This window comes from Peromyscus eremicus, chromosome 19 (genome assembly GCF_949786415.1).
Source record: "Peromyscus eremicus chromosome 19, PerEre_H2_v1, whole genome shotgun sequence".
Classification (NCBI taxonomy): domain Eukaryota; kingdom Metazoa; phylum Chordata; class Mammalia; order Rodentia; family Cricetidae; genus Peromyscus; species Peromyscus eremicus.
This window is the reverse complement of record NC_081435.1, coordinates 33081308-33105936: the sequence shown is the minus strand read 5'-3', so window position 1 is coordinate 33105936 and position 24629 is coordinate 33081308. Positions and strand designations below refer to the sequence as shown.

Genomic DNA, 24629 nt, shown 5'->3' with positions numbered 1-24629 from the left:
AAGCTGTGTGGTGGATTTAGCCTTTGCTAGTACAAAAAAAGAGGTTTATGGGCTACACTCTACTTTGATAGAAGCATAGACCCACTATTTCTGAGAGTTGATGGCTCCCAGAGCTGGCGGAAAACGTACTACCGCCATGTTGGGAAGCTGAAGTGGGCGGAGCCAGCAGCCATAGCGCCATTTCAGGCTTAGAAGGCTACAGTTTAAAGCAATAGGCTCAAGCTAATATAAAAAAATAAGCCACGTAAAGATGGCTACCACACAGAGAATCTGGATTATGTTCTCTTTGATATTTGTAACTAAAGAAAAACATTTGATTACAAAAGCTGTTGAGTTATGCCAAAATGTATATTTTAAAGGTACCTTGACTTCAAAATTTGGATGTAAGGATATGTTGCTTTGGAAAGGAGGCTCTGATTTTGTTTCCACAGAAAGCCAGAGGCTATGGATTTGTTCAAGATTAAGATACATCAGGTTTGACCAGCCAAGACCCCCTGAAAGATCTCCGATGACACCATGGCCCTGATGATCCAACATCCAGAATGGTTTCAAGGCAACTGGCTCAGATGACATACCCTCATGGACTATTCCATAATTCTAAAATTTTCTTTGTATCCCCATAAGATACAGCGCCCCCCTCCAGCAGGAAGTAGTAAGAGAAACTACGCCCAAATTCCCAAGTATACCAAGCTGACTTTGGAGATATGTAAATGTTAAAACCTTCCTTTTTAAGAAAAGAAAAGGGGAAGTGCTGTGGGATGGTCTGTATGTCAAGTGTGTTGCTGACCATGGGCCAGGCAGGAAAACTCTAGCTACACATAGCCCTGGTCCCATGGCTCAGCATAGTTTAGAGTGGTTATATTCAGTGGAATTATTCATATCAGGAGACAACACAAGCTTAATGAACTAAGAATAAATAGTGAGATTTCTGTCCTAAAGGGGACACAAGAAGGAGGGTAGAGTGGAGGGATGAAAAACCTTCACATCTTGATTTATTCTTTAGGAATCTGGGGAAGGAAACATAAATAAAATTGATAAAGGAAACTGAGCAATAGGAATGGGAGGAGATGAACTTTTCTTTGCTGTGTGAAATTACTTTGGCCTGCTCTTTCCTGAGTTCAAAGGCTTAGAAGATTGTTACTGGAAAGAAAGCACCTCAAGAGTACTTTTGTCTGTACAATAAACCCCACAAAGAAGAAAACCATAAAAATACCACAGATAAATAGGAGCCACTGATAAACGCAATGTACTTTATAAAGAAAGCCTTGAGGGACTTGTCGGTGATGTGGTGACAGGAGAAATAGCAATGTTTAAAAACGTTAAAGGTTTAGGGCTTGAATGATTCAGGGTTTTTACAGGCCTGAAGTTAGCAGATATTGGCTGAAGGGAAATTTCAAAATATAATAAAGCTCCTCATGTCAGTAGATAGACTTGAACTGTAGGTGAGAAATAGAAAGCTTTGATTGCTAAGTAAAGGCTTCCCACCAAGCAAAATTCACTTGGAGGAGAAAAGGAATGAGAAGGAGATGGACCGTAACTACATATGCAGTCTGGCGTGCTAGCCTGGTATGGGACTTCCTCAAAGAGGACATATTTGCTACTAGCTAGCTGCCAGTCCTCTAGAGCTCAATTTCTTTATCAGTCAAATTAAATTTAAAAAATGGCCTCTTCATTTTACATCCTGTATAAGGAAGGACCAATGAAATGATATCTTGAAAACATTTCATAAACTATTAAACACGCCTCATTATTGTATTGTTGACTGCGTCAGTTACTTGGGCAGAACTGATCTGGCCTCCATCCTCCAGACACTGGAGTGTTCTTATATCTGCTATACTGTTCATATCTCCAGCATCGTGTTTTATGGGAAGGGGTGGGGATATTCTAGTTATATCTAATTTACAGAAAGCCAAGTCTCAGAAGGCCCAAGAAATTATCTGGAGCCAAACAAGCTCATCAAAGTCGTGTGTGTGTGTGTGTGTGTGTGTGTGTGTGTGTGTGTGTGTAAGTAATTTTCTCTACAGTTATTGTTTAAGAAAAACACACTTTCCTATGAATCCTGTGAAGACAGCTCTCTCTTTACAGATGTGAAAATCCACAGAACTTTACAGAATCTCTAGTAGATGGACAACAGAGAAAAGAGTAAACATCAGCAGACTTTATTTTTGTCCTTTCTTGCTGATGTCTTAACAGTGGACTGGGGGACTCACCATCCGCAACAGCACCTGCAAGGCTGTGTGGAAACCTATCTATTCCCTTGTATGTTGACTAGTATTCAAGGAAAAAAAATGCTCTAAAATCTATAAATTCCTAGAGAGGCTCAGAGCTTGGAACAGTCAGAAAAGCACTGGATGGGCTTCATCTGGGAGGGACTCAGAGATGAACGCAGGAGCTGTATTGCCCAAGCCCTCTGCACAGTTCAAAGATTAGTAGTGAAATCTCTAAATATGGACTTTAAATTGCACCGTAGGCTTTGCACTGTACGTAATTGGTAACTCTAAAGTTTAAATATGTCAGTCCTGCTTATCTGGAAGCAAAGTAATGCTGAGCTCAAGTTCATAAAAAAATTCTTAGGATACAATTCTATTTTAGGAATATTCATCTTGGATTGCTTGTTTGGAAATGGGTAATACAAAACAGAGGTATTCTCCAACCTTCAGCTTGATTATATTTTGCTCACGGAGTGTCTACCTTGACTTGTTTCATTTACTTGACTTGTGGTGTAATAATTTCACATTAAATTAATGAAAAAACATTTTGGGGCTTTTATATTTCAAGATGAACAAATAAGAGAATTGTTCTATGAAAATCTCCATGAACATTTTTATTTCCATATCTGGATAGATTTTTGTTAGGGTGTGTTTGTCTTTTTGTCATTAACACAATTCTTTTCAGAGGGAAGGAAGGAGAAGTTGGGAATAGAATTTGTATGTGTTTGCCCTTGTTCACTCAGTTCTTTCCTTATCATTAACTCCCTCATGTTCTGTCCGTCTGTCCTTCTCTAATTTCTTTTTCCTCTTTTCTTAACTATGAAATATAGTTAAGGAGAACAAAAGCACATTTTAAACTATTTAGAACTATATTTTGGCCTAGAAGAAACTCTAAATTCTTTGACTTGAAAGTGACCTCTTCTTCTGCCCTCCTCTCATTGGGCAGGTGCCACTGTGACCACAGCTCAAATCGCCTGGCTGGCAGAATCTCATGCTCTTGCCACTATTTTCTGCTGCTTCTTGCTATACATTTCTTTCAAAGTTCTATATTTTCTATTATTAGTTGTTCAAAACAGGTCAAGAGCATTCTGCAACACACACACACACACATTGAACTCACTTTCCCCCTTAAGTTTCTAAAAACAGAAATTCTGTAGTTGCTTTAATGCAAATAGGATCTTTAGTTGTTAGAGACTTAACGATTTGCAAAGTGCTACACATTTTTTTTTTTTTAGTTCACTCAACAAGCATTCATGTACTGACAAGGTGGGTTGTCTTAACCTGATCAGACACAATCTTGTGCTTTAATAGGAACGACACTTCATTTTTTATTTACAAACACAGAAATTAGGACCCACTGACTTGTTCATGATCGGCTAGAATTGTATATTCTAAACCACATACCAAGACATATTTTTGTGTATTTGTTCATTTAATTTGTTTAAAAAGTTAGTCAAATGGATTGTTCCATGAAGTCAAATGGAACTAGAATTTTGTTACATCCCTAAGAATGCAGATCTACAATGAGTACCCACAATTAGCACTCCACATACTATCCACAGATCCCCCCTCCTCCCTCCTCCCAATCCCCAGCCCTCTTTCCCAAGTCACCCCGCATCCCCACATCCCCCAAATTGAGGTCTCCCATGGGGAGTCAGCAGAGCCCAGCACACTGATGCTCTTCAATTGTTAAAACAGCACCTCATCAAATGTGCCACAGAAAAAAGGCTTAGCTTTACCAATGAAAATAAGTTTACTGACATTTAAAGTTTACTTGCTAGCAGATGAACAAAAGTAGTTAAGTCCTCATTGTGTAAATAGTAGCTCTGGGAACTTGATATTTTTCCTACAATAGTGCATTCATTCTAAAGCTATGAATTTGTTTTTCAGATTAAAAAAACACAAACACAATTGATACAACTAAAATTAAAAATAGGAAAATTCCAATTTCTAATAACCTCCTACTTTAAAATAATATCTTAGCATAAAATGCATATCTGAAAATCATATTTACGTGATTAAAAAAATTCTTACAACTTCATTTCCCAATTTTTTACCTGTTAGCAACTTCCAGATCTATTACTGTCTTTTCATCTTCTTCATGCTTTCTTCCTGCAGTCTTGATATTTTTAAAGTTTCTTTCTCTGCAGAAGGATGCCACATTAGCCATTTCTCCAAGTCCCAGCACTTCCTTCTCCCCTCCTGATGTCTTTCTCCCGGAAATAATCTGTAGTTTCACTTCAGGAGCTCCTCCCTGTAGCTGGAGTCAGGACACAGGCAGAGAAGATGGAGTTCTGCCATCCAGTGGGTGCTGCAGGCTGCTGAGGAAGGGTGGGGGGGCAGTCAGGAAGCTGGGCAGCAGGGAACCCTAGCTGCAGCTGCTTACAGGATTCTGTGAAGATGTCACAAATGTCATTCTCTAGCATCTGCAGAGATGATAGTAATAGTGAATCTTGAAAATCTATGGCACTTTCTGGCATGTATAGTTATACTTTTCAAAAAGATTAGCTGTGTGAAAATCTGAAAATTGATTTAAATGTCCCTGGGATATTATTAGTAAATATTAGTAGTTAGCTACAGAAAATTTACTTTTATTGAATAGATGGATTTCATTCTACATTGTGCCATAATTTGTAGTATTAATAAAAATGCTTTTAAAATTGAAATTAACACCAAATTTCTTAGAAATAAATACATAAATTTATTTTTTGGGACAGAGCATCATGTATCCTGGGCTGGCTTTGAATGTGTTATGTACTTGAGGTTGACTCTGGGATCATGACTTTGCTGTTTCCACCTGCCAAGGACTGAGATTGCAGCCATGTACCACTATACCAGACATAAATACGATTTTTATCTAAGACTTTGACAATTGACTGCTTATGACTCTAAATGAAAGTCAGAGCTGAAAATGGCTTGTGTGTGATAAATTGTTAGAAGGAGACTGTTTCTCATGCAAATTTTGGTTATTTAAAATACATGTTCCCTTCATCTGTTACCTTCAACCCAGTAGGCCAAATCTTGTTCTTGATTATTTTAATCCTAGATTTAGTAGTCCAATTAAATGTCACAAGTAAATACAAGATACAAAGGGCATAAGAAAAAATGGGACAGACCTGGTTGTCTATGATGGCTAATAGCTTTTATATGACCCACAAATTTCTTTCTAATTTTTTTTAACCAGATATTCTTTCCTGAAGATTGATGAACTGTCCTAGATTCAGTTTCATCTACATCAGATCCCAGAAATGAGCCCAGCTCCTAGGAGCCTTATAATAGTTAACAAATCATATGTGGGCCCCAGTAAGCACCAAATGTAATGCTTTGTAGACAGGTGGAACTATTAATGAGAATTCTTGGAAAGAAACTGTCTGCAAAGTTGATTAGAACTACAGTGATGTGGAGAAGTTGGATTGTTGTGGTGATATATTGTGTACCCTAGTAAAATTTGCCTGAAGATCAGAAAATAGAACAAGCCACAATATTAAACATGGATGCCAGGCAGTGGTGGCATGCACCTTTAATCCCAGTCCTTGGGAGTCACAGTCCTTTAATCCCAGCAGTAAGAAGGAAGTGATATGGCTGGTCGGAGAATGGTAAATAAAGCGTGAAGAGACAGGAACTAAAGCCTTTTCAGCTAGAGGCCTTTAGGCTAGAAAGACCTTTTTGGCTGGTCCCCTTTTGGGTGAAGACTCAGAGGATTTCAGTCAGAGGATTCGTGGAGTTGGTAAAGTGAGACATGACAGTGGCTTGTTCCTTTGTTTCTCTGATTGTTCAGCATTTACACCAAAATCTGGGATTTTTATTATAAGACCATTTAGGAATTGGTGTTACATCTGATGTCCAACTTTTGGGGCATGAATTCAGGGAAAAAAGCCACTTGCTTGTGGCACAGGTTGGAGCTACATGTGGCCAGAGTCCCCACCTTGCCCGATAAGTGTTTTTTTGTTTTTGTTTTTGTTTTTTTTTTTTTCGAGACAGGGTTTCTCTGTGTAGCTTTGCACCTTTCCTGGAACTCTTCTGTAGCCCAGGTTGGCCTTGAACTCACAGAGATTCGCCTGCCTCTGCCTCCCAAATGCTGGGATTAAAGGTGTGCACCACCACCACTGGGCTGCCGGCTAAGTTTTTGTTGCAACCTGTCTGCAGCAAACTCCATAGGTTTTTGGGCTCCCAAAACTGCAGGACTTAGCCCACTTTCACACATTTTCCCTGTGAAGAGAGATGGATCTTTCACTTCTTTCCTCTCCCAGTGGGTTTTGGCTTTCTCTGGGCCCCCTCCTTGGGCTGCTGCCAAACCATCATCTGACTCATTGTTGTCAGCAGATTTGTTGACTCAATTGGATTTCTTAAACGGAGGAATTATTTAAAAGAAAATTTCTTTTTTTTTTTTTTGTTTTTTCGAGACAGGGTTTCTCTGTGTAGCTTTGCACCTTTCCTGGAACTCACTTGGTAGCCCAGGCTGGCCTCGAACTCACAGAGATCCGCCTGGCTCTGCCTCCCGAGTGCTGGGATTAAAGGCGTGCTGCTGTGGGATGGTCTGTATGTCAAGTGTGTTGCCTGTGTGTTTATTTTATAAATGGGCTCTGGGACTGGCGGGACTTGGTGGCGGGAGCTGGAGAGAAATTCTCCAGCTACAGCGTGCGCCACCACCGCCCGGCTAAAAGAAAATTTTTTTCTCAAATTATAAACTGGGAAACATTTTTACAATGGAGGGAGTTTCTTTTCTGTTTGATAATATGATTGACGTTCTTAAAATGTAACAACTAAATGAGAGGATAATTAATGTTGATGGGATTTATGTAATGTCAATCATAAATATTATTTGTTTGATTATTTATGTTTTATCATTAAAAAGTTGGTTAATATGATTACCAAGATAAAATTTTATGAAAAACTTGTTAAAACAGATCATAGAGATATTCAGACCCAGACAGAAAAATTTAAAGGAAAACCAATCTCAGCATTGCATTATAAAGTTACAGAGAAACAGAATAAGGTTTTCAAACAGCCATCCTTAATCTATCCAGCAACTTTACAGGAACTGCCAAATGATAGATATCCCCAAGACTGTGTACAAGCTGAATGGACTCCTGTGTAAATGTTAGATTTGAGGGGATTCAAAGCAGTAATAGTCTCTTATGGCATCCACTCATCTTTTGTGAAGCATATGTTAAACTTGTGATCAACTTGTAATAGAATTATCCCTCATGACTGAAAAGGTTTGGTTACAGCAGTCTTAGAGGCTTGTCCCCAAATACAATGGAGGACCTGGTGGAAAAATGAGGCCATTGAACAACAGAGTAGGGCTAGAGGTCTTGAAATATCTCAAGATCAACTTCTTGAATAAGACAATTATGCTGATATACAAAAACAATATTTTTATTTTTTTAATATGGAATCATTCTGATTTTATTTTTTTCATTTTTTCTTAAGAAATTTTCTATTCACTTTGTATACCAACCACAGATCCCCTCTCTTCCCTCTTTCCACCCCCCAAACTTTCCTCCAACCCTCCCCCCATCCCCACATTTTCAAATGGAGGTCTCCTATCGGGAAAGACAACCTTTATATGATGATCACACCCTAGCTTTATGCCAAATGGCAGCCTTGAATGCTTGGGACAGAATTGAAGAAGTAGGAAAGAAAATTGAGTCAATTATAAAAGTTATACAGGGCCCAAAAGAAATCTTCACTGATTTCTTACAAAGATGATTTCAGCAGTAAATAGAATGTTAAATGATTGTATTATTATTAAGGATTCTTTCTTGTGGGAGCTGTTGATTAAGGTAAATGGATACTCTTTGTAGTTATAGTTGAAGCCTTTTCAATGATTTATAAATAATGCAAATACTTGAATGTTCATCAAAATGAAGGCAGGGATCTTCTCTAATCCTTAAAAATCTAAATTTCTGGAGAGATATTTGGAAAATTAAAATCTAGAATGTACCTCTGGGTTAATTTTGGGATTTTAGTATAAGAAATGATAGGCAGTATGGAAAACATGTCTCTAATTGAATGTGTTACAATTTCCAAAAACGCTGTAGCATCTCCAAAGCTTCAAAGAAGAAAAACATTTCATTTCTGTGTCATGAATCAGTCAAGACAGAAAGTAGTAGTTGTGGAAGCTAGGTAACTGCTTTTTTTGAGATAGTATAGCCATTTTCATTCAAGTTGATGCTTCTCTATTTAACAAGAACAGGTTTCACTAGGTTGTCAAATGTTTAGTTTAAAAAATTGAATCTATTGGAGGAAATGTATATTAACACTAGATGATAACTTTCAACCTGCCACACATACATGTCAGGCCTAATTTCTTTATTAGTAAAAAAAAAAAAATCCAGCATCTGAATGAATGATCTTTGTGAAATTTGCTTAATCACATGACTAGTATTAATTCATAATGGAGCCATCCACTAGAATGTGCTATTTTTAACACAGAAATCATGGTGCATGCCTATAATTCTTTGTACTTAATGGTTGATACAGAAGGGCCAGAAATTTAAGATGATCCTTGGCTGTGTATTGAGATCATGTCCATTCCGGGTTACATGAAATATTATCTAAAGGGAAAAAGGAATTTATTATATTAGAGCCACATTAAAAGATATTCATTCAGTTTCAAACCCTTAAAACATTACATATGGCATTATAACTTAAAAAGTATGCTGGTTAGTTTCTATCAACTTGATACAAAGTAGAGTCACTTGGGAAGAGGGAACCTCAACTGAGGAATTGCCTCTATCAGACTGACCTGTAGGCAAGCTGGGGGTCATTTTGTTCAATAATGATTGATGTTGGAAGGTTCAGTGCACTGGGAGTATCATCTTCATGTCCAAAGAGGAGCTTCGTTAGGGAGAGATATAGTATCACAACCACAGACAGCCATAATAGGACTCTGGAAAAATATAATATATATGGAAGCTTTAAAGACTAAGACAAAACAACCCTGAACAAGCCAACTAGATAGTACTTAGGCAATTAAACTGCTTATATACAGAGGCAAGAAAGGGACTCAAAAGGAAGAGAAGAGAGATAGAGTACAGATGTGGAGATACTAGACTTTATTCTATCTTTGATTACCTTTGATGTCCAAATGAGAAGTCAGTGCTTTTTTTTCTTTTTCTTTAATTTTTTTTTTAGCAATGACTAGTTTCTGAGTTTTTGTTATAATAAGACTTAAATATTTAGCAATGAGTTAGCTTAAACTTGTTGATAAGAAAGAATAGCAATGTCCCAAGACTGTTAACATTGTTACCAGATTTTAGAGCAAGAAGCCTAGGCTCTGGCCAGTGGTCCCCTATGTGCTAATTAAAGAACTAAAAGAAAAAGTGGAGAAATAAAAAAAAAAAGACTTATTCAGTGTGGTCACGTTGATAATAGGGTCAAATAAAGGAATCTAGTCAACCTCAAATTTGCCTTTGAGCTGCTGACATAAGGCTTAGATTTCAAGAGAGGCAAGAGGTATGTAGAATGACACAGTAAGGTTTGTGTTCCCTACCATCATTGTCACTTCCGTGTTCTGTTCTGCAAGGTGACTCTACAATTTGCCAGAACTATGTGAAATCTCTTCCTGGGAAGCAAATTATTCCCTCTAGCTGGCAACCTAATTCAGCTTTTTCTTTTCCTCACACAAGATTCCTTGTGAAAATTTGATTCTTAGAAGTCTATTGTTTCAAAAGTTTGATATCCAAAGAGGAAAGGTACATGTCTTTTTCTATTTAAAAAAATGTCCTGTCTGACCAGGGGGGTTCCAACATGTTTGCTTTAGATACACATTGTTGCTTTTTTCATTAAAATATAAAGAGATATCAACTCATTCATTCTCCCCAGGACAAACAGCAGAGTTATTTTCAGGTTGGCAGCAGGTTGGTGGCACAGTGCATTGCCGTTTTTTATAGTTCACCAGTTGGCAAACACTGAGAAGCTGAACAGCCTACCCTCAGAGGAAGTGATGATAACGTCTCTGCACCTTGATTAGAGTCCACTGCCAGTGTGAAACAATGAAACAACACATCTGCTTAAGTAAGTCACAGAGTTTGTGTCAGTAGCTGAGCTAACGCTGTACGCAGCCACAAGACAGACCTATATCAGACAGTGAAAGAACCACAAGAGACCCCGAAAGCAAAGGAAGAGGAAATAGAAAGTTTAAAACAAGAAATGGATAACAGCAGAAAACTGCAAGAACAGAGTGACTCTCTGACTTGGAAACCACAGGAAATTGAAATTCAGAACAAAGACCTGGAGGGACAACTGCCAAACCAAGAGTCGGAATCAACAAGATGCTCTGCACAATAACCAGGAGAATCTTAGAAAGAGTGGATGTTGTGGAATATTTGTACATTGTGTGAAGATACATTAGTGTGATTGGTTTAATAAAGAGCTGAATGGCCTACAGGTAGGCAGGAGGTATAGGTGGGACTTTCAGGCAGTTTAGGTGCAGTCAGATGTCAAGGAGACATGGAGAGAGTCAGAATGAAAGAAAGGTAAAAAGCCACAAGACAAAACATGATTTAATAAAGCAGATTAATTTAAGTTATAAGAGCCAGTGGGATAAGCCTAAACTCAGGCCAAGCTTTATTAAGCTTTTATTACTTTATTTATTATATTAATTAATAAGTTTCCATGTCATTAATTGTGAGTTGGCAGCCGACAACAAAGCTTGTTACAAATGGCATCCAATGTGTGGCATGTATGAAGAGTCCACCTCTCACAGGAAACAGGCATGGCTCCTTTAAGAGGCCCTGCTATACAGCAGAACACAAGAGCAGCCAATGGGCTAGGTAAAAGTGCCTGCTACTGGGACTCAGCAAATTCCCAGAGCTGGGGAGGTAAAGGGCTCCTGCCCAGTACCACTGACATGAAGCTAGGCCCTCAGGGAACTGAGAGGGGAGGAGCCAGCCACCAGAGCCATGGAGCAGCTGCTTAGCAGTTTGAGGTTTGACTCATGTGTCAGAGAACACTGCAAGTGTGTGGCTTCAAGTGCTTAGTATAGTCAGGTCCTGACCGAGAAAATCTCTGAACAGATATAATATGTTTAAAGATGTTCTTAGATGCTAAAGAAAGAAAAGAAAATGGATACAGATAATCATAGAAAAAATTAAATAGTTTAAAAATAATAAAGTTTTTGAAGAAAGAATAAAGTAATATAAAAAGAATAAGTCATGTAAAGATGGGAAATACACAGGGTGTCTGGATCATGTACTTTGTTGACTTTGAATTTTTTAAATGCTAATGTACAAAAAACAATAGCTGCTGAGAAACATTGGATTACGGAAACTGCTAAATTAAACCAACCTATGTATTTTTTAAATGTCTTAACTTCAAAACAGAAGTCAGAAAATATGTTGCGTTGTGGGAAAGGTCATGCCATTGTTTCCACAAAAATTATGGTTCTCTTCAAAATTAATAAAGGTCAGATTTGATCAGGGAAGACCTCTGGAGGATCTTGACTCAGACATAAGGGAAAAAGACAAGAAAGACTACACAAGGCAGGTAATGTATAAGCTGATCCCTTGATATAGAAAGAGCTCTGAGACTGGATGAGACATGATCAATCTTGTCGGCTACAGAGTCCTCATGACTTATTATTGCATGCCATGCTTTCATGTGGCACAAATAAAGATTTATATTACAGTTGGTTATATAGTCCAAATGGACTTATAAAGTTGACAGATGCCTTTTACCTGCTCAAACATAAAACAAAAAATCATCTTTAGCTGACTTGTGCACACCACACATTCCATACTTGTGTTAGTACATGTAAATATGTTACCTTTAAAAGTTTGTGTGTTTTCAGAAAAACAGGAACCAAACATCAATGAAGACAAGTAGCCCAGGTGATCTAGCCTCTCAGAATGCCTCTGTTGCAGGTTCCTCAAAATTCTACTTTGAAGAACAACTTCAAAGCTGCTAGCTGAGATGGTCCAGTTACATGCGATACTCCAGCCAGGACTTCAGATAAGCTCTGCACTTTCCCATTACACAGAGACTGGACAACAAATAATACAGTTAGCTCTCCTAAGACTTGATAATTATCTCAATTTTTTCAGGATGTTGTAAAGATGCCATAGCCCCCAGACAACAGGAAGCAGTCCAAAGAACATGACACCCACATTGCCAAGAGGTGGGGTGGGTGGTTCTTGGTCATTTGGTGGGTTATGGATGTTTGTCATTGTTTAGGGTGTTGGTAATGGTGAAAAAAAAAAAAAACAACTGAACAAAGAAGGTTCGATTCCGTAATCTCTTTCTAAAGGGAAAAAGGGGAGGTATAGTATAGAAATGATGTAATTAAAGGGTGGATTGCAGAGTCTACTTTGGAACAACCACTAGTCTCAAATATTTTACATTGGTATGAATTTTTGTATATTGATACAAATTTAAGGTTACTTTTGTTATACTGTATATGTGTTTCTGCTCTTGTTTAAGGTATTAGACTTATGCAGCTCATTTAAAAATGTAATGTCAAGTTCTAGTCCTTAAAAGTTTTTATTATGAGTCACTTAGAATAATTAAGAAATGCAGGTTAGTAGTTAATCATCTATAACAATCAAACTTATAGTCAAGGATGTTTTCAAGGTGATACAGAAATATATTTTAGATAGCTAGATGGTCTTCAAACACTTCAAAGACCTATAGAATATGGCATTTAAATTGTTTTAAAAACATAAGGCTTTTCATGACAGTGAGATATGTCTGCTCCTGGCAGCAACATATAGCACGAATCTTAACAGATCTTATTAATAAAAACAAACCTGGAGCCAGGTATAGGGGTGAATGCCAGAATATCAGAGAAGCAGAACAAACCACAGCTTCCTCGCCTCTCCAATTCCACAGCTGATTCTGTTTCCTCAGACTGGAAGCTTCTGTGTCCTTATCCAAATGGATCTCCGCTGAACTGCTTCTCAAAAGCCTGAAAGCTTAACCAGCTCTAGTTCCTCATCCTCACGCTTTAAATACCTTTCTGCTTTCTGTCATCACTTCTTGGGATTAAAGGCGTGAGTTACCATGCCTGGCTGTTTCCAGTGTGGCTTTAACCTCACAGAGATCCAGATGGATCTCTGCCTCCCAAGTGATAGGATTAAAGGCGTGTGTGCCACCATTTTCTGGCCTCTATGTCTATCTAGTGGCTGTTCTGTTCTCTGACCCCAGATAAGTTTATTAGGGTGCACAATATTTTGGGAAACACAATACCACCACAGCAACAATTTATTTCAAGAAAGGATGGTGGACACTGAAGAATCTCTATATGGAGTTTGCTTTCATTGTGGCAAAGTTAGCCATTGGTGCAAAAACTACCCTTGCCTCTACTGCTGACAGTATGCTATCCAAATTGGACAAACAGGACTCAAAAGAAAGGGACTGCCAAACTTTGCCAAGACAAGGTAGGACAGTTCTTCAAAATTCCTGATTCTCAAAAGTCTGTCACATATTCTAGGCTTGTAGGCCAAAGATGGATGTCCCAATGTTACAGAAGAACTTTGGGTGACTGTCCAGGTAGCCAGCTGCTTTTGTCATTTCTGTAGTTTTGGAAGTTTTCTGCTCTGCACTTCCTGTTTACTAGTTAATATATCTTTCTTGGGTCTCTGATGGAATTAAAGATGAGATAGTTATAGTTGCAGTTTTCCTAATTACCAATTAAAAAAACTTTTACAAGAGATATAAAATTTATAAGGTTGAAAGCATAAAAAGCTTAAGGGTTTTTTTTTTTAATCTAAAAATGTTTTAAGGTCTAAAAAGATGATTTTGGGTTGGTAATACAAGTTATGATAGGAAGTAAATTAGGTACAAAACTTTTAACTCACCAAGATAGGATAGATAATGAAATTTTTTTTTCTGAATTTGCCAAATACAGATGGACTGGACATTTTAAATGTAATTCTTACCTGATAACTGTTCTTATTTATATAGTTTTACTGTGTTAGAGTTAAAACCTTTCCTTTTTATTTAGAAAAAAGGGGAAAAAGTTGTGAGATATTTGTACACTGTGTGAAGATATGTTGCTGTGATTGATTTAATAAAGAAAAGAATGGCCAATAGCTAGGCTGGAGGTATAGGCGGGATTTCTAGGCAGAGGGAGAGAGAGGAAGTAGGCGATGAATCTTGGTGCACATCAGACATCAAGGATACACAGAGGGAGTCAGACATACAGAATAAAAGAAAGGTAAGAAGTTATGGGACAAATGTAGACTTACATAAATAGGTTTCTTTAAGTTATAATAGCTTGAGGGACAAGCCTTAGCTAAGGCCAAGCTTTCATAATTAATAAGTCTCTGTGTTTATTTGTGAGCTGGTGGCTGACAACAAAGCTTGTTACAAGTGGATGAAAACTTTTTGGACTAGCAGGACTACAGGATAACTTGGCCCAGTCCCTAGAAATGCATGTAAGAAGGGCAAAACTTCAGTGCCATAGGACTTTGTGGGCTCTATACCAAGACTGCACCAAAAATTATGAATATCACTCTTCTGGGAGAAGGATGTTTTGGAAATGGAATTGTTAATTTTTGTATACATTTTAGAATTCAGCTTGTAGTTAGTTAGGAGGAAAAAGGGACAAAAAATTTAAACTTTGAATCACCTCCATGTATATTAGTCATAGTTAACCAGAAAGTTATAAATGGACACAATGCAACATTCCCTGTCCCATATGATGACTATGATATTGACAATGGTTCTTTTTAGTGTATTCTTGAGTACCTTACTCTCTGGAATTAATAGAAGTGCTAATTCTTTGCACTCCAAATGATTCAATGTTAAGTATAAAACTAAATGAATCAACTGAATTTTCACTCATGAACAGCTTCTCTCACTTAAAAAATATAAAGATGTATTTTGTTAAGCAAGTGTGTCCATAAAACATGAAAAAGAAATCAAAAGTTATAGGCATGAACTATATTTTAGTAAAAAGAAAGTTAAGGGAAAGAGTAAACATTTTAAATTGGAAAATATTTTAGATTTAAATCAGATTTACAAAGTAAAAGATTTTTTTCTTAGAAAATAAAGAGGAAAGATGAGGACAAAGATAGAAAAGCTAAGGTGTGTCAGAACAAAGTTTGCGAAAGGCAAAAATTAAGGAAAACTGTGTATATAATTTGGTACTGTTAAAGATTATTCAAATTTCTGATGTCAGGCTGAGGTATGCCGAATCCCATGTGATACATCTACAAGATAACCTAAGACTTAGGCAATATACTGAACATTTCTTAAGTGTTTCTCAGCCATTTGAGTTCCTCTATTGAGAATTCTGTTTAGAAGATACCCCATTTTTAAATTGGATTATTTGGTTTGTTGATGTCTAGTTTCTTGAGTTCTTTATATCTTTTGGATATTAACCCTCTATAGGATATAGCTGGTGAAAATCTTTTCCCATTTTGTAGGATGCCTTTTTGCCTGATTGATGGTATCTTTAGCCTTACAGAACCTTTTCAGCTTCATGGGGTCCCATTTATTGATTGTTGATCTTATTCCCTGCACTATTGGTGTTCTGTTCAGGACCTTGTCTCCTGTGCCAATGAGTTCAAGGCTATTCCTCACTTTCTCTTCTATCAGATTCAGTACATTTGGTTTTATGTTGAAGTCTTTGACCCATTTGGACTTGAGTTATGTGCAGGGTATAAATATGGATCTATTTGTATTCTTCTACATTCAGGCATCCAGTTAGGCCACCATCAGTTGTTAAAGATGCTTTCTTTTTCCACTGTGCTTTTCTGGCTTCTTTATAAAAAACCAGGTTGTCACAGGCATGTGTATTTGTCTCTGGGTCTTTGATTCAATTCTATTTATCAACGTGTCTCTTTTTATGCCAATATCATTTGGTTTTTATTACTATTGCTCTGTAATACACCTTGAAATCAAAATTTCTTGTTCAAGATTGTCTTTGCTCAGGATTGTTTCAGCTTACCATGGGTTTTTCCTTTATGAAGTTGAATATTGTTCCAGGTCTGTAAATAATTTTGATGGAATTTTGGTGGAACATTGAATCTGTAGATTGCTTTTGGTAAGATGACCATTTTTACTATGTTAATCCTACTCACCCATGAGCATTGGAGAGTTTTCCATCTTCTGATACCTTCTTCAATTTCTTTCTTCAAAGAAGAAAGTTGAAGTTTTTATCATACAAGTCTTTCACTAGCTTGGTTAGAGTTACCCCAAGATATTTTATATTATTTATATCTTTTGTGAAAGATATTGTTTCCCTCTTTCTCATCTTATTTCTAATTTGTATATAGGAGGGCTACTGATTTTTTGGAGTTAATCTTGTATCCAGCCACTTCACTGTAGGTGTTTATCAGCTTTAGGGGTTTGCTGGAAGAATTTTTGGAGTTGCTTATGTGTACTACCATATCATCTGCAAATAATGAAAGTTTGACTTGTTCCTTTCCAGTTTGTATCCCCTTGATCTCCTTCAGCTGTCTTATTGCTCTTCCTAGAACTTCAAGTACTATATTGGATAGACATGAAGAGAGTGGACAGCCTTGTCTTGTTCCTGATTTTAGTGGAATCGCTTTGAGTTTTTCTATATTTAATTTGATTTTGGTTATAGGCTAGCTGTAAATTGCCTTTATTATGTTGAGGTATGTTCCTTGTATTCCTACTCTATCTAGAACTTTTATTATAAGGGGTGATGGATTTTGTCAAGGGCTTTTTAGCATCTAATAAGATGAACATGTGTTTTTTTTTTCTTTCAGTTTGTTTATATGGTGGATTACATTGACAGATTTTCATATGTTTAACCATCCCTGCATCTCTGGGATGAATTCTACTTGGTCATGGAGGATGATCTTTTTGATGTGTTCTTGAATTTGGTTTGCAAGTATTTTATTGAGTATTTTTACATCAATGTTCATAAGGGAAATTGGTCTGTATTTCCCTCTTCATTTGTTCATTTGAGTGTTTGTGTGGTTTTTGGGTATCAGGATGACTGTGGCCTCATAAAGAAGAACTTGACAACATTCTCTCTGTTTCTATTGTGCATAATAATTTTAGGAGTATTCGTATTGGTTCTTCTTTGAAAGCCTGTTAGAATTCTTTGCTAAAACCATCTGGCACTGGGATTTTTTTTTTTTTGGTTGGGAGGCTTTTTAATAAATGCTCCTGTTTCCATAGGTCTAATACATCTGTTGATTTAACTTCAGTATATGGTATCTATCAAGAAATTTGTCAATTTCTTTCAGATTTTCCAATTTTGTGGAGTACAGGCTTTTTAGGTATGACATAAAAAAATGTTTGGATTTCCTCACTATCTGTTATTACGTCCCCCTTTTACTTCTGTTTTTGTTAATTTGGATATTCTCTCTCTGCCTTTTAGTTATTTTGTCTATCTTGTTGACTTTCTCAAAGAACCAACTCTTTGTTCCATTGATTCTTTATATTGTTCTCTTTGCTTCTATTTTTGATTTCTGCCCAGACTTTGATTATTTCCTGCTGTCTACTCCTTTTGGGTGTGTTTGTTTCCTTTTTTCTAGAGCTTTTAGGTGTGCTGTTAAGTTGCTATTTTGAGATCTCCGACATTTATTTACGAAGGCACTTAGTGCTATGGACTTTCCTATCACCACAGCTTTCATTGTGTCCCATTTTCATTGCATTCTAGGGAATGTTAAATTTTTTCTTAATTTCTTCCTTGACCCAGCAGTCATTCAGTAAAGAGCTGTTCGGTTTCCATGAGTTTGTAGGATATCTGTTGTTGATGAAATCCAGCTTTAATGCATGGTGATCAGATAGGATGGCAGTGGGTTATTTAAATCTTCTTGTATCTGTTGAGACTTGCTTTGTAATTCAGTATGTGGTCAATTTTTGAGAAGGTCCTATGAAGTGCTATGAAGAAGATATATTGAATTCCATTTTTAAATCATGTATCAACACCATATTTTATTAAATTGTCTGTGTTGCCTTAGAAAATAGTTGTATCTGCTTTGAGTCATTTAATCACACTTATAAACCTTCTTTTGATGTCTGCACCAGATATTTCATTAAAGTCATTCCCTCCAGAGGCCTTGCTATGGTGCTGGTAATTTTGGGAGGAAAAAAACCATTTTGGTCTTTCATGTTACTTGTGTTATTTCATTGAGATCTCCCCAATCTCAATTTCTATTGTTTATTCTTGTTAGGTTTCCTTTTTTTTCAATGTTTGTGTTTGTAGTGTTCAGGAGGCAGACTAGGTTGTATACATTTGTGGTCAAGCTTTCATGTATTAAACTGGTGCTCAAGGCACCAGACCCTAAATCTAGTCTGTTCTTGTTGCTGAGCAGTTTGCAGAAACAGTCCCTATCCAGCAGTTAACCCATTCTAATAATTGACTAGCACACGACTATAAACCAGACACTAGTTCAGTACTGATTAGCTTAGGGAGTAAGGTAAAGGGACCCTGATTGTACTGTGTACAATGATATATATTAGTTATTTTGTCATGAGAAGACAGGAGAATAAAAGAAAATGAAGCATTTTCAATGAGACTATTAAGTAATATTATTTGTTGAATGGGAAGTAGAGGAGGAGTGAGAATTACTGAGGCAAAGTAAAAAAAAAATGGAGGGGGTAGGTGTAATTTGTGGGAATTTGCTTACTGGTATACTAAAAATAGGGTAAAGATATGTACCCAGATACCATAAACCAGGTCAGCCTCTTGTCTTTTGGAGGTGTAACAGTAAGAGGAGTGGGTATAGGAAAAGAGACAGGAAAGAAAACAAGGAAAAACAGGAAGTGAGAGAAAAATTGTAAAAGGTATGAGCAGTAGGGGGCAGTATTGGTCTGCTACATTGACCTCCTGCAATATATCGATAATAAATATTTGTTTTGTGGAGGAAGAGAGCAGGGTAAAGGTGTAAGATAATGAATCACTGCCAAATAAATCATAGCTGTAGTGGGGAAAGAGAAGTGTGGGGATATAAGGAAATGTGATCATTTGAATCTCATTTTGTCTTTTTGGTCTGTTTTTTCAGTCCTCTGGTCCTGGTTTGAGCTATCCTGTGTACTGACTTTAACTAGTCCAGCATCCCCTGCATGTAGACTTTTCTTGACAGCTCTGCTCAGTCAGCTGTAGACAGGCAGTACAAACTCTGTCCTAATGCAGTCTCTGCATTCCCACAGGGTTGGAGGAGTGGGAGTTTGTGTGGGGCCCAAACCACAGTTTAGAGCTCCTGCTTAGCTTGTGCAGTGTTGCTTTTCTCCAAGGGGTACTGAAGGTGGCCCTGGCTGCAGTCTCTGGGAGCCTTCTATCAAATTCCTTCTGGAGGAGTTATTACAGACTTTTTCTGGCAGGATTTGCCTAGAGACTGCAGCTGTGGTAGGAATTGCATTGCTTGCACTTGGAGCAGGAAGTCCTGTCTCATGATAGAGGAAGCTCATGGGTCTGATGGCAGAAGAGGTCTGTTGGGCCCTTGATCAAGTCAATTTGAAGACTGAAGAAGTAGCTGTGGGAGTGATGAGTTATTATTTTTATAAAGTTAGATGTCTTTAATTCTATGAGATTTTCATGCATTGTATTTTGAACTTATTTATCCCCCAACTCCTCGCAGATCATCCTATCTCTCTACCTACCCAACTTCATGATTTCCTTCCTCACTCCCTTCCTCCTTCTCTCCCTCCCTCCACCCCTCTTTCTCCCTTCCTTCCTTCCTTACCTCATCAAGTCTGCAAGTCTGGTTTGTGTTGGATAAGTCTCTTAAGGGTGGGTCCTGCCCTGGAGTGTGGCAGTATAACAGAAGTCAAATTATTCCTATTTGCAGGTGATATAATATTATGCATAAGAAGTTACAAAACTTCCACCAGAAAATTCCTAGAAACAACCATTTCAGCCAAGGATATTCAGTCAGGATACAAAATCAACTTATAAAAATCAGTAGCTTTTCTATACACCACCAAAAAACACGCTGAGAAAGGGATCATGGAGACATGCCCATCTTCTATATTTTAAATAATTCTTCCCTTGAACATCATTTTTTTTTTCATAATGCTTTGTCAGGGTTTTGTTTGTTCTTTAACCTTACATTTCCACTGTGTGTATATTATAGCCTTTGGTTTTGTGGTTTTTTTGGGATTTCTGTGTGTGCAAACGTGTGTGTGTGTGTGTGTGTGTGTGTGTGTCTATATGTTTCTTGAACTTTTTCTTTGTCTCTTTTTCTCTGTTTCTTCATTTGTTTTGTCCTATTCTATTATTTTGTTTTATTTTATCTTATTAACATTATTTTTTTAGATGCCTGTTTGTATCCTAACAAGAGAGAGAGAAAGAGAGTGTGTGGATTCAGGGGGATGGGGAAGATATGGGCGATCTATGAAGAGGGGGAATTATTATCAGAATATATTGTACTAAAATTTTATTTTCAGTTTAAAAATCAACATTACTCCCAATCTAAGAGACAGAAATACACTTCTCAGTCTTATACTTTTATATTCATTTAAAGCAATGGTCTATTTTTAATGTTCTAGATTTAATGAAGTCAGTGTTTATTTCCCTATATACTCAGGGAAAAAATAAAGCTATTGATCAAAAGCTCAGCAGTAGAAAAGTGTGCCTTAGGGCAGGCACAGTGACAATCCATTCCTAGTGTCTATATTTGCAGAGAAGTTGGAGAGAAATAATTAGTAAACCTTAACGGGGCAACTTTCCTCTCAGCTCGTGGTCTCTTCTGCTCTGTACTTTGGAATTCTGTTTTGTTTGTTTTTCGGATTTTTTTTTTTTTGAGACAGAGTTTCTCTGTGTAGTTTTGGTGCCTGTCCTGGATCTTGCTCTGTAGACTAGACTGGCCATGAACTCACAGAGATCGGCCTGGCTCTGCCTCCCCAGTGTGAGAATTAAAGGCATACACCTCTGTTGCCCGGTTTTGAATTCTGTTTTGGGGAAGCTTCCTTAAACCAGGCTGTTGATGAGACTCACCTGGGAGCATTTGCCCATGCAGTGTTTGGGTTTTCTCTTAACTATGAATCACTGCTTTGACAGCATGACAATGTCTTCACTGGTTTTAGAAGGTTTCCATGATTCCACCATACATTTATTTACAAACATTTAGTAACTGATGTCCATGTCTAAATGTCATTGTCAACTCATTTTTCTTCATTGATTCTCTTTTCCTCTAACAACTAGTTCATTTGGAAGGATTTATATATTTTCCTTTTCTAGAATAAATGAGAACTTTCATTCTTTAGTACTCATGAGTTCACGAGGACAAATTGTCCCTGTGTCTGCTGCCAAGAAGAGATCTACCAAGAAGTATTTGATAGGCTTCACTCATGACCTGCTTTACAACTTCCAGGAAGAATGCAGGATGCCTCCTTTTTTATTTTTCCTGTGCAATTCTCTTAGCCCATAGAGCTCACTGCTCATAGGTAAATTGGAGACTTCACTGGAAGGCTCTGATTGAGGAAATAAAAGTGAATATTGGATTGAATAGAATAGCCACAGTCTCTGAACTGTTGTCCATAACCCAAATATCTCTCTGTGAGGTAGGTCAAGTGGGGCTCCCAGTGAGACAGCCTTGTGTGAGGTCTTCTCTAGGTTAGTGTTCTTCCTAAAATAATGACACTGGAGGCATTTTTTTAACATATAGATTTAAATGTCTCCTTTTCCTCCCCATCTCTTTCTCTCTCACACACACACATACATTAGCTGATGTCCTCTCTTAGTATTTTCCCACTCTACTTTGTTGTCTGTCTGTCTCTCTGTCTATCTATCTATCTATCTATCTATCTATCTATCTATCTATCTATCTATCTATCTATCTATCTACCTATCTATCCATCCATCCATCCATCTATCTATGATCATCATCTATCTATCTATCATCTATCTATCTATGTATCTATCTATCATCTATGTGTTATCTATCTATTTTTAATTTCTGGGTGGTCTTCTGTGATTATATTTCATGATCATTTTGAATCATATTTTAGAAACAGATGAAAGCGAATATTATCTTAATTCGGAATCTGGGTGGATAAAACTATTTCCTCAAAATCAGGAAACTCTGTCACTGACCCCTGGTTGTTTTCATTTGCTGTCCAAAGTAACCTGTTCACCGTATCTTTCAGAGAATGTTGGTCTTCTCAAGAGTTACATTCATCATCTTGTCATTTCTTCTTTTTTCTGGTGAGTACATCTTCCTGTCCTGCGTGAGAACCTTAAAGATATTCTAAAAATTTCAGGGAGGCCAAAACTCTGAAAAGCCACAAAAGAATGAATGAGCTTGTCTTTCTGGGGTTGTAGTCTTTAAATGGAAATGTTACAAATGTCTCTAAAATTATAGTGGTGGGTTGCTTTTTCTAACTAGTCCACACTAGAGAAGTCTGCAGAGAGCAGAGGATTAGAACAGGCTGTGTAGACTTTCAGTCTCTGCTAATTTGTACTTCAGATTGTTAACTAAGTTCTATTGTGAAATGCAAAGTCAAGGAAAGAATAATGTCTTTAAATATGCCATTCTTTAAAAATCTAATTTGTTTGACAGCCCGAGGCCCTCTAAGTCAAGACCTATGTTAGATAGTGTTTTATCCTCAGTCACTTTCAAGACTGGCAGTTGAACTTCAAAGTGAGGACTTGTGAAACATTACCTAGAACCTTGAAATTACAGCTGATTGATTTTTTCCAACTTAAGTGAATACATGAAAAATATTTTGAACTCTGAGCCAGAATATCTCACTTAAAATTTATATGTTAATAAACACAGATCTATTAACAAACTGGACATGATACTTTTTGTAAAGGAGAGTAGTATATAGTACTACTTTTCACAAAGCTATATATATTTGGAAATCAGAATTGTATAGATTTGCATGTATTTTTAGTTAATTTTTTACTACTGTCACAAAATCCTTATTTATTACTTACAGCATTAGGCAATTTACATTAATGTCTGCTACATTTACATGTAGGTACTTCTCACCATAAGCAGTCTGGACAAGGTCGTTTTTATACATTTTTTTAATTTTTATTTTGCAATACGATTCAGTTCTACATATCAGCCACGGATTCCCTTGTTCTCCCCCCCCGCCCCCCTCACCTTTCCCCCAGCCCACACCCCACCTCCTCCAGAGCAAAGCCTTCCCCGCTGACTGAGATCAACCTGGTAGACTCAGTCCAAGTAGGTCCAGTCCCCTCCTCCCAGGCCAAGCCAAGCGATCCTGCATAGGCCTCAGGTTTCAAACAGCTGACTCATGCAATGAGCACAGGACCCGGTCCCACTGCCTGGATGCCTCCCAAACAGATCAAGCCAATCAACTGTCTCACCCATTCAGAGGGCCTGATCCAGTTGGGGACCCCTCAGCCATTGGTTCATAGTTCATGTGTTTCCATTCATTTGGCTATTTGTCCCTGTGCTTTATGTTTTTATACATTTTTAACTGTCTTCTCTGATCTGTTGTCAGAAAGTTCCTTTATAATTCCAGCATTTTATAAGAGACCCGTAAGTTATTATTATTTTATATGGAAATTTAAAATGTAAAGTTTTCTTTTTTATAAATGAAGCAATTTAATGTGAAATTTATCAAAGAAAATAAACTCTTCAAACATTGAAAAATGGCGTATTTTATTACAATAACTCCAAAACATCAATCCAGAAATATAAGGCAATTTATTATTGATACAAGATACAACGAGTGTCTTAATCCCAAATTCCAGCCATTGGCAATTAGATGTATATTTTAATATCTATACAGGCAGTGGGGACAGCTCAATGGTTAACTTAGCATTAAAAATGATGACTTCCATATACTCACATGGTAGAATGTTACATTTGAAAATAAATGTTAAATTTGAAAATAAATAAATTGTCCCTCTAAATATTATTATATCTCTATATCTGTGGCATATATGTGTCAGAAGGATGTGTAAAGAGTCAGTCATGTGCACAATATAAATAGTATTGTTTTCTTTGTATAAATTATCAAAATATTAAAAATTACAAATGTGTATTTATAAACACACACATAAATGAGATGTATTGACATGTAAATATACCGTAAATATGTGCATCAAATTGCAGAGAATTTACAGAGGAATAAGAGAATAATCAATAAAATATGTGATGAGGGATGAAGGGAATGTTGTCTGGTGGGGAATCACAGATGTTATAATGTGAGTTGGCTGCTTTACAAGATCATGTTACACTAGCTGTGTGGTGTTCTTATTAGTAGAGGCTTACAAACTAAAAATATGATAATTATTTTCACATGTTTTATTTGTGTTATATGTCCTTTACATATATGCGTAGATTATATTTAAACTCTTTTGTATGACATTAGCGACTAAGAGTGAAGAACATTTTCTTCAATAGCACTTTGTCTAATATATTTCTGTTATCTTTGTGTGTTTTTCAGACAACATGTGGAATGTATAGTCGTCTAGGAATTTGTACCAGAGAGTTTTATCCAGTCTGTGGAACCAATGGCCGTACTTATTTCAACAAATGCACTTTCTGTATTGCACACAGGTAATAA

General features: G+C 37.0%; 1 long non-coding RNA gene across 1 annotated transcript; it reads left to right on the top strand.

The window, feature by feature from the left end:
- The first annotated feature begins 21480 nt into the window (after positions 1-21480).
- LOC131896068 (uncharacterized) lies at positions 21481-23595 on the top strand. Its single transcript, XR_009375355.1, has 3 exons — positions 21481-21644; positions 22230-22287; positions 23559-23595. It is a non-coding gene; the product is annotated as an uncharacterized LOC131896068 (long non-coding RNA).
- The last annotated feature ends 1034 nt before the right edge of the window (positions 23596-24629 follow it).